Source organism: Pseudorca crassidens, chromosome 3 (assembly GCF_039906515.1).
Source record: "Pseudorca crassidens isolate mPseCra1 chromosome 3, mPseCra1.hap1, whole genome shotgun sequence".
Taxonomy (NCBI): Eukaryota; Metazoa; Chordata; class Mammalia; order Artiodactyla; family Delphinidae; genus Pseudorca; species Pseudorca crassidens.
The window spans coordinates 168788115-168797171 of record NC_090298.1 but is presented as its reverse complement, the minus strand read 5'-3'; the positions used below and the strand labels follow the sequence as shown (position 1 = coordinate 168797171).

The 9057-nt window shown below is 53.3% G+C and overlaps 1 long non-coding RNA gene across 1 annotated transcript; it reads left to right on the top strand.

Annotated features, from left to right (window-relative positions):
- Positions 1–26: 26 nt before the first annotated feature.
- LOC137222617 (uncharacterized) lies at positions 27–570 on the top strand. Its single transcript, XR_010942519.1, has 2 exons — positions 27–185; positions 457–570. It is a non-coding gene; the product is annotated as an uncharacterized lncRNA (long non-coding RNA).
- The last annotated feature ends 8487 nt before the right edge of the window (positions 571–9057 follow it).

The window sequence follows — 9057 nt, the reverse complement described above, 5'->3', positions numbered from 1 at the left end:
CCGCTAGGCCACGCCCCTCGCCCGGCTCCGGACGTTGGAGCAACAAGTGAAGTCTGGGAAGGGCTGGAATTTCGCGGGCGCGCGCCCTGCCGACTGTGCACCCAGCGGGCGAAACCTGTACGACGCTGGACCCAGCCAAGGGACGCCCCTCCCTGCCAGGGACCCTAGGAATTCGGCCCTGGGAGGTGAGTGCGATCCTGGGGTCCCCCGCCCTTCTTTCTCCAGTGGCCAGATCGAGGCAGTGGGAACTCAGAGAGCATTGCGTGATGCCTCCTGCGTGTCAGGGGCCAGCCCTCCCCCCCTCCTCCCCCTCCGCCCCTCCTCCCCCTCTCCCCACTCCGCGAGAGGGTGATGGAGCCAACCTGGACCCAGCATTATGAGCAACTTGCCCTGACCAGCGTCACGCCACTTTATCCTCCCAACACTGTGTATCCCTTTATCATCCCCATTTTACAGATGAGAAAACCGAGACCCAGAGACAGTCATCCAGGGACAGTGCAGGGGCCAACTCTTGGATCTCTGACTCCTGGATCAACCCCTTCCTGAAGGTGCTCACTTGGATTTTCACCACCCCCCACCAAAAAAAAAAATCCTTTATTCTCTTCGTCTATAAACCAAGGTCTCAAACTCAGATGGCCCCAGGGGCCAGGCAGGAGGTAAATGCCTCTGCTAAAAAAGTGACAGCATGTCCTGCCTAGAGGGAGCAGAGCTTTACCTTGGGGGAGACCCACCCACGTATTCACAGATCCATGGGGATTCCAGACTGTAGACAAAGTGTCCTGCCTCTTTAAAAAAAAAACCTCTGGACCAAATAAAACCCAATGGAGCCATATCCAGTCCAGGGGCCACAAGTTTGCCACCTCTGCTAAATTATTTGTGTTGGGGTGGGAATTCTGGAACCTCCGGAAAGAACATGGAAAAAATGGGGTGTCTGTGACTAGTGCATTTTTTTTTCTTTTTTTTGAAAGGGTCTATACTTGCATTGTGTGATAGAGCTTTCTGAGATCAGAGGAATGTTCTAGAACTCTGTGCCACGCAGTATAGTGGCCCCTGGCACCATATGGCTGTTGCCCACTAAGAAACTGAATATACATATTTAAGTAACCACATGCAGCCTGTCCGATTCCTAAGTGACTCTGAAACCCCCAAATGATTAAAGCAATTATATAAAATTATAGCAGATACAAATTTCACATTTGCAGCAGGCCTTTGTTCCCACTCACTCATTCATTCATTTTTCCTACTCATTCATTCAACAATTCTTACTGAGCTGCTGTGCTGGGGAGGGGAGCACAGAAGTGAGTAAAATAGATCCCAGCCTTGTGATGCTAACCACCCAGTGGGGAAATGGATGATAAACTAGATAAATGAGTGAAATGCATAACGGGTCTGGTATTGGTAAATGCTACCAAGAAAAGCAAAGAACTGGGATTGAGAATGTGGGAGCTACACTTTTTAGTAGGGTGGTCAGGGGTGGCCTTTCAGTGTGCCGTTTGAGCACATAAATGAGGGAGGAGAGGAGGGAGACCCATAGAGATCCGGAGAAGAGTATTCCTCATGATAGCAACAGCACGTGCAAAGGTCCTGAGGCTGAACCACGCCTGGTGAATTGGAGATGCAGCCAAAACCCTATGTGGCTGAGGCAGAGTGAGAGGGGGGGAGAGCACTGGAGGAGAACAGGTCTGCGATGTGTAGAGCTCAGAGAGGTAAAGTGACTTGTCCAAGATCACACAGCTGGAAAGTCACCAGGAGATATGCCTGGTAGCCTTCAGCTTCCAAGTGGCCTTCAGTGCTGGGATGTGGTCAAAATATCCCTGGTCAAGGGGATGTAACTCAATTTTGATGTGGAATATAAAGTCCTGATGATTTTGCCCCACATCTTCTGAACAAAAGGAGAGCAGCCTCACTCACCTTCTTCCCTGGTGTGGAGATCAACCCCACCTCCAGTCCCTTGTGAACCCAGTCAAGGGTGCATGTGTATGTGGGGGAGGGGAAGGAAAGGTGGCCACACCATCAGCTCTTAGCACCACTGCCCCTTCCTCCTGGAAGCCTTCCTGCCTGCCTCCCCAGGCTCCCCCAGGCTAAGTTTGCCAGATAAAATACAGAATTCCTGATTAAATTTGAATTTCAGGTCAACAACAAATACCTTTTGGGGGTTTAAGTGTATTCCATGCAATATTTGTATATACTTATACTAGAAAATTATTCATTGTTGATCTGAAATTCAAATTGAGCTGGGCATCCTATTTATTTTGTTGTTTTTACTAAACCTGACAACCCTACCCCCAAACCCATGTCCACTTCTCTGCCCCAGCCATGTCTTCATGAAAACTCTGTCACTTCCCAGCCTTGGGGGGCTCCTTGAGGACAGCACCTGTCCAGGAGTCCTAGGGTGGGAGGTAAGAAATAGCTGCTGTTTCTGAGCTATTTCATTACGTTATTCAGAGGCCAGATTTGGATTTCCCCCATTTTCTGGATGAGGAAGCTGAAGAATTAAGAGGTGATGTAGTTTTCCCTGGGACACACAGCCACAAACAGGTGGCTGCGGGATTTGGACCCAAGGTCTTTGTTTCTAAGTTCACTGCCTGCTGCTTCCTCCTCCTCCTTTTCCTCCTCTCCATCCCCTTCCAGTGGAAAGGCTCTGAAAACTCCCCAGAACTTTTCCACTGGAACCTAAGAGAGGGAGAGGCAGGCAAGCAGTGTGCCACAAGGCGGCGCTGCTGGTCCCAGATTGGTGTCCTGGTCAATCTGCCTTCTGACCCTCCCTCCGTCCATCCATCCATCCATCCATCCATCCACCATCCATCCATCCATCCATCCGTTTATCAAGCATCTCCTATGATGTGTGAGCCAGGCCTGGCTGTGAGGACCCAGCGATTCACTGGATATTCAGTTATTCAACACAACAATTATTAAGTGCCTGCTGTATGCCAGGCCACTGCCAGGCAGCCGTGGGGACCCAGTCTCGACCTCTGCCTTTGCAGCACTCATAGTCCAGTGGGGAGACCCACATGGGATCAGCAGGGCCCCTTTAAGAACTTCACGGGGGGAATTCCCTGGCGGTCCAGTGTGTGGGACTCCAGGTTTCCACTGCAGGGTTCAATCCCTGGTCAGGGAACTAGGATCCCACATGCCACGTGGCGCGACCAAAAAAAAAAAACCCCCAAAAAACAAAACAACAACAGCAACAAAAAACCTTCACGGGCCTGAGGCACTTGACGCCTCCCTTCATGAAAAGATACTACAAATGATCTCTTACAATTGAATTGGTATTATTTTATTCATTGTTTCTTTTGATTTTAAGAGAAATTAAAATGAAGCCATTTTGTGGGTTCCTGAAAGTGCTGTGGACCTGGGGTCTCCTTTGTCTGATGACAAGTTGCCTCTGGTGACCAGGTGGTTAAAATAGAAGTGGTCAGGGCTGTGATGGGGATGCTCAGGCATGGTGGAGCCCAGAAGAGGTGCTGGACTTAGGTGTGGGTGGTGGTCCTGGAAGGCTTCTAGGAGGAGGTGATGTCTAATCTGAGGCCTGAGAGATGAAGTCAGGTGAAGGTACTAGAGAAGCTCTTCCAGGCTGAGGGAACAGAGAGGGTGAAGGTGCAGAGTGAGGCTGGAGGGTAGACCGTGGCCAGGGGATGGGGAGTATTGGTGGGGGAGAGATGGATCCAGACAGGTTGGCAAGGGCCAGGCCAACAGAGTCCTGAGGGCACTGGGGAGCCACAGAAGGTTCTGCAGTAAGGTCAGCAGGGGCATGTTGGAGCATTCGAAAGCTATCTTGGGCCATCCTGTGGATAAAGGAAACCTGGGAGAGGAACACGAGCCCACCTGCTTCAGGTAAGTCTTGAAAGGTGGAAGGGGGGTGTGCAGGAGGCTGTTCCAGAAACAGTGATGGTTATTCATTCCGGAAGTATTTATTAAACACCCCTTGTGTACCCTGCTCAGGATATAGCAGTGAACCAGACAGAACATCCCTGCCCTCACGGAGCTGATGTCCTAGTTGGGGAGACAGACCACGTGCAAGAGTCAATGCATAGTATATTAGAAGATGATAAGAGTTGTGGAGAAAAATAGAGCAGGAAAGGAAGATGGGGAGTCGGGGTGGTTTACAGGTTTAAATAAGGTAGACCAGGGACTTTCCTGGTGGTCCAGTGGGTAAAACTCTGCGCTCCTAATGCAGGGGGCCTGGGTTCGATCCCTGGTCAGGGAACTAGATCCTGCATGTATGCCACAACTAAGAGTCTGCATGCCACAACTAAAGATCCCAGGTGCTGCAACTAAGACCCGGCGCACCCAAATTAAATATATATATATATTTTTAAAGGTAGACCAGGGAGACCTCACCGAGGAGGTGACAGTTGAGCCGAGACCTGGAGGAGGGAAGGCTGTTGGACTGTGTAGCTTTTAGGACGAGGTGTGCTCCAGGCAGCAGTAACAGCATGTGCAAAGGCCCTGGGGCAGGACTATGCCTGGTGTGTTGGAGGAACGGCAAGGAACCTGTGTGTCTGGAGCAGAGAGCAAGGGGGAAAAGAGGGAGGAGGTAAGGACAGGGAGGGGACAGGGGCAGGTCGTGCAGGACATTGTGGACCCCGGGGAGACTTGGCTTTTTACTCTCAGGAAGGTGGGAGCCATGGAGGCCTGTGGGCAGAGAAAGGATGGGACCTGACTCAGGTTGGGGGTGACGGGCCATACCTGGGGACCTGAGAGAACAGGCAGCTTTTGGGAAACCACAGCTCATTTGAGGAGAGGGGGGCTGGGAGGTTGGGTATAGGGGTTTGTTGGAGCTGGGGACGGGGCTTCCAATGTCCAGCAGAGGTTTTGGGCCTTTATTGTGGGAGCAGTGGGGAGCAACTGTCAGACTCAGAGCAGAGGAGGGGCCCCGTTCAGATCTCTGGGGATGGAGGCGTGGAACCTTTGAGATTCAGGGAAGGGGGGCCGGATATCTGGGGGGCAGGCAGGAACTCGTGGCCCCCTCTGCTGAGGATGAGGGGCAGATGGGAGAGAGACTGCAGCGGGAGAGTGACGGGCCATGGTTTGGAAGGTGAGGCTGATACGGGCCTCTGGCTGGGAATCCAGTGACGGGTGAGGGTGGAGGGACAGTGGGACCACCCCTGAGGCTGGGACCAGCAGAGGAGCAAGTCTGGGGGGATGTTGGTAAGCAGTTTTGCTTCTCCCAGAGCCCCTGGCCTCGGGTAGTAGATTTAGCAAGTAAAAATATAGGACCCCCAGTTAAATGTGAATTTCAGATGCACAGTGAAATTTTTTTTAGCGTAAGTATGTCCCAAGTATTGCAAGGGACATACGCTGAGTAATTACTTGTTTACCTGCGGGACCTGTACTTTTTTCTGGCAACCCTACCCCAGCCAGGACAGATCTGCCCACGATGTCCCCCCAAACCGCAACTCCGGCCAGTGGGTGGACAGCCTGACCGATTGTGGCCCCAATGGCCGGAAGACAAGGTTTTGTCTCCTTGTCCCGCTCGCCGCAGGAAGCTGGGGGTCTTTTAACATGCAGGCCCTGGCCTGTCCCCGCCCCCCCTCACCCCGCCCTGGTGGCGCCAGCTGCCCGCTGCCCCGTGCGTGGCTTGGGGGAGGGGAGCTGCTCCCAGAGCCACTGTCCCCTGGGCCGGCCCCTCCCGGGCCGGGATGGGGTGGGGTGGGGTGGGGTGTGGGGTCCCACTGGGTACCCCCGGCCCCGGGATGCAGGGCCAGGGGTGCGGGCAGCAGCAAGGCCTCCACGTGGCCTTTGTCCCCCTCCATCCTGGTGGCCCATCCAGCTCGGAGCCCGACAGCGGAGGCCTCCTGGCCTTTCTGTGAAGTTCTGCAGGCCGAGCCGGCAGACTTCCTTGTCAGAATGTACTGGAAGGACAGAGGCCTACGGGCAGCTGACCAGGAACCAGATCCCTCGGGACCGCAGCCATTCCATCCCAGTGCCCCCATACTGAGTGGCCTTGTGTCGGGTGGCCAGGCCCAGAGGCTCTGGCCCAGCCCTCCGAGTGCCAGCTGCCAGGATGTCACGTTGTTGGGGAAAGAACACGCAGTCCTTGGCTCTCCCGGCCTCCCCTTTGTTCCCGGGAAGAGGAGGGGGCTTTTGTCCTGGCAGCCAGCCCCTCCCCCCTCAAACGGTCCCTTGAGGTGAAGATCGGAGGCACCTCGGGTCTGGGGGTTCTGGCCGGAGAGGGTCCCTTGTCACCCAGCATGGCCGAGGAGTCCCCTCCCCCCCAGCCAGCCCTGCCTGCTCAGAGCTCCTGTGTCCGGACCTTGGGGGAGGCCAGGTCACCCCCTCGGGATTGGAATGCCGGAGGTGGCAGCAGCGGGGGGTTGGGGGGGGACATTCCCAGCGGGACAGGCGCCGTGATGACAGCTGCTGGCCCCCGCCTGTCCTGCGTCCCCTAAGTTGGAGGCTGCAGCTGGCGCGGGTGGCTTTGGTTTGGGGGGGCATGTTATTTTGGGGGTGGCAGCAAAGGAGCGTGAGAGGCGCCTCCACCCAGGGCAGGAAGTGGGGCGGCCCCAGCTGCGTTCTCCCGTTGGCACACCTGGCCCAGCGGGCACTGGCGGCCACCGCACAGGAAGTGTTCCCAACGCCCGCCTGTATGGTCCCCCAATCGGAGGCCCGGAGGGGAGGCGGCCAGCAGGGAGGGTGCAGGGGCCCGCTGTTGTGGGCCAGAATCTTCCAGAAGACCCCCCCCCACTGGGGTAGCAACGGTGCCTCTGGAGCGAGTGCTTACTGCGGTTGATACCGGTTATAGACGTTAATCCAGAGACTTCGGGAGGGAGGGGCTATTGATGAATCCGAGTTCTACAGATGAGGAAACTGAGGCTCAGACACAGAAGTGACTCCCCCAAGGTCACACAGCACAGAAACCACAGAGCTGGGAATCTCAGTAGCATTTAGGATCAGATATACTAACAACTCAACATAGGCCTCCAACCTGATAGTGTGGACAGGGGGTCCCAATCAGGGCGATCCTTGGGGTGTCTGGAGACATTTTTGGTTGTCTCGGTTGGAGGTACACCTGGCATCCAGTGGGTGGGAGCCAGGGATGGTACTCCACACCCCACAGTGCCCAGGACGCCTCCCACAGAAAACGGTCCAGCCCCAAATGTAGTCTCGCTGAGGTGAAAAGTAATAATAATATTATTAAGTATTATTAAGTATAATCTTCATTTGATTTTATTTTTAAACAAGGTTTGTTTGTTTTTGGGGGGGGCCGCACCTCACAGCTTGTGGGATATCAGTTCCCTGACAACCAGACACTGAACCTGAGCCCTCGGCAGTGAAAGTCTAGAATCCTAACCACTAGGCAACCAGGGAACTTGCTAACCTTCATTTTATTTATTTATTTTTTAAAGTCTTTATTGGGGCTTCCCTGGTGGCGCAGTGGCTGAGAGTCTGCCTGCCGATGCAGGGGACACGGGTTCGTGCCCCGGTCCGGGAGGATCCCACATGCTGCGGAGCGGCTGGGCCCGTGAGCCATGGCCGCTGAGCCTGCGCGTCCAGAGCCTGTGCTCCGCAACGGGAGAGGCCACAACAGTGAGAGGCCCGCGTACCGAAAAAAAAAAAAAAAAGGCTTTATTGAATTTGTTACAATATTGCTTCTGTTTTATGTTCTGGTTTTTTGGCTGCGAGGCATGTGGGATCTTAGCTCCCTGACCAGGGATCAAACCTGCAGCCCCGGCACTGGAAGGCAAAGTCTTAACCGCCGGGCCGCCAGGGAGGTCCCCTTAGTCTTCACTTTAAAGATGAGGAAACCAAGGCCCAGAGAGCCTGTGTTTTGGACTCCTGGACCCCAGGTACCCATTTCCCTTGGCTGCTTCCTTACTGTCCTTTCAAGCTTTGCAGTAAGGGAAACTGAGGCCCAGAGAGGAGATATAAGTGAAGACTGGAACCCACAGCCCAGCACAGGCCCCTCTGCTCCTCACAAATCGAGCCTGCAGTGGCTGTGTGGGCTCAGACTCTCCAGGGTCCCCATCCCAGCTCAGCCACTCACTGACACCCAGGGACCCTAGCAGGCAATGTCACCAGCCTCCGCTGTGTGTCTTCCTTCTCAGCGGAAGCAGTAATGATAACCACCGAGGTTCAGGGAGAAGCAGCATGTACAAGGGTTAGGGCATCTAATCCTGGCTGCAAGCACTTGGGCAAATCACTGCTCTTCTCTGAGCCTCAGTTGTCTCAACTGTAAAATGGGATGATAATCATTGTCCCTAACTCACAGATGATGGAGGGGATCAAATGAGGTAACACATAGCTTAGCATGGTGCCTGGGACATGGGAAGCACCATATAAGGGTCGGATATTAAAAAAGAAAATTTTTAACTGTGGTAAAATACACAGAACATAAAATGTATCATTTAAACCTTTTTAAAGAGCACAGCTCAGTGGCACTAAGCACGTTTACATTGTGCAACTATCCCCACCCTCCATCTCCAGAACTTTCTCATCTTCCCAAACTGAAACTCTGTCCCCATGAAACACTGACTCCCCAGCGCCTCCCCCAGCCCCCGGCACCCACCATCTACTTCCTGTCTCTGTGGATCTGACTCCGCTGGGGACCTCCTGTGAGTGGGATCACACAGTATTTGCCCTTTTGTGTCTGGCTTATTTCTCTGAGCATCACGTCCTCAAGGATCATCCATGCTGTAGCAGATGTCAGAATTTCCTTTTTAAAGCTGAGTAATATTCCATTGTATGGATGGACAGCATTTATTTATTCATCCATTGATGGACACTCGGGTTGCTGAACCAGGGTGGTGTTAAGGGAAAGGGTAATAGTCTAGAAGGAATTTGAAAGTGGATTCAATAGAATTTGCCGAGGAATTGTTGGGGAATGTGGTTTTTATTTATTTTTTATTATTATTTTTTAACATCTTTATTGGAGTATAATTGCTTTACAATGGTGTGTTAGTTTCTGCTTTATAACAAAGTGAATCAGTTATACATATACATATGTTCCCATATCTCTTCCCTCTTGCATCTCCCTCCCTTCCACCCTCCCTATCCCACCCCTCTAGGTGGTCACAAATCACCGAGCTGATCTCCCTGTGCTATGCAGCTGCTTCC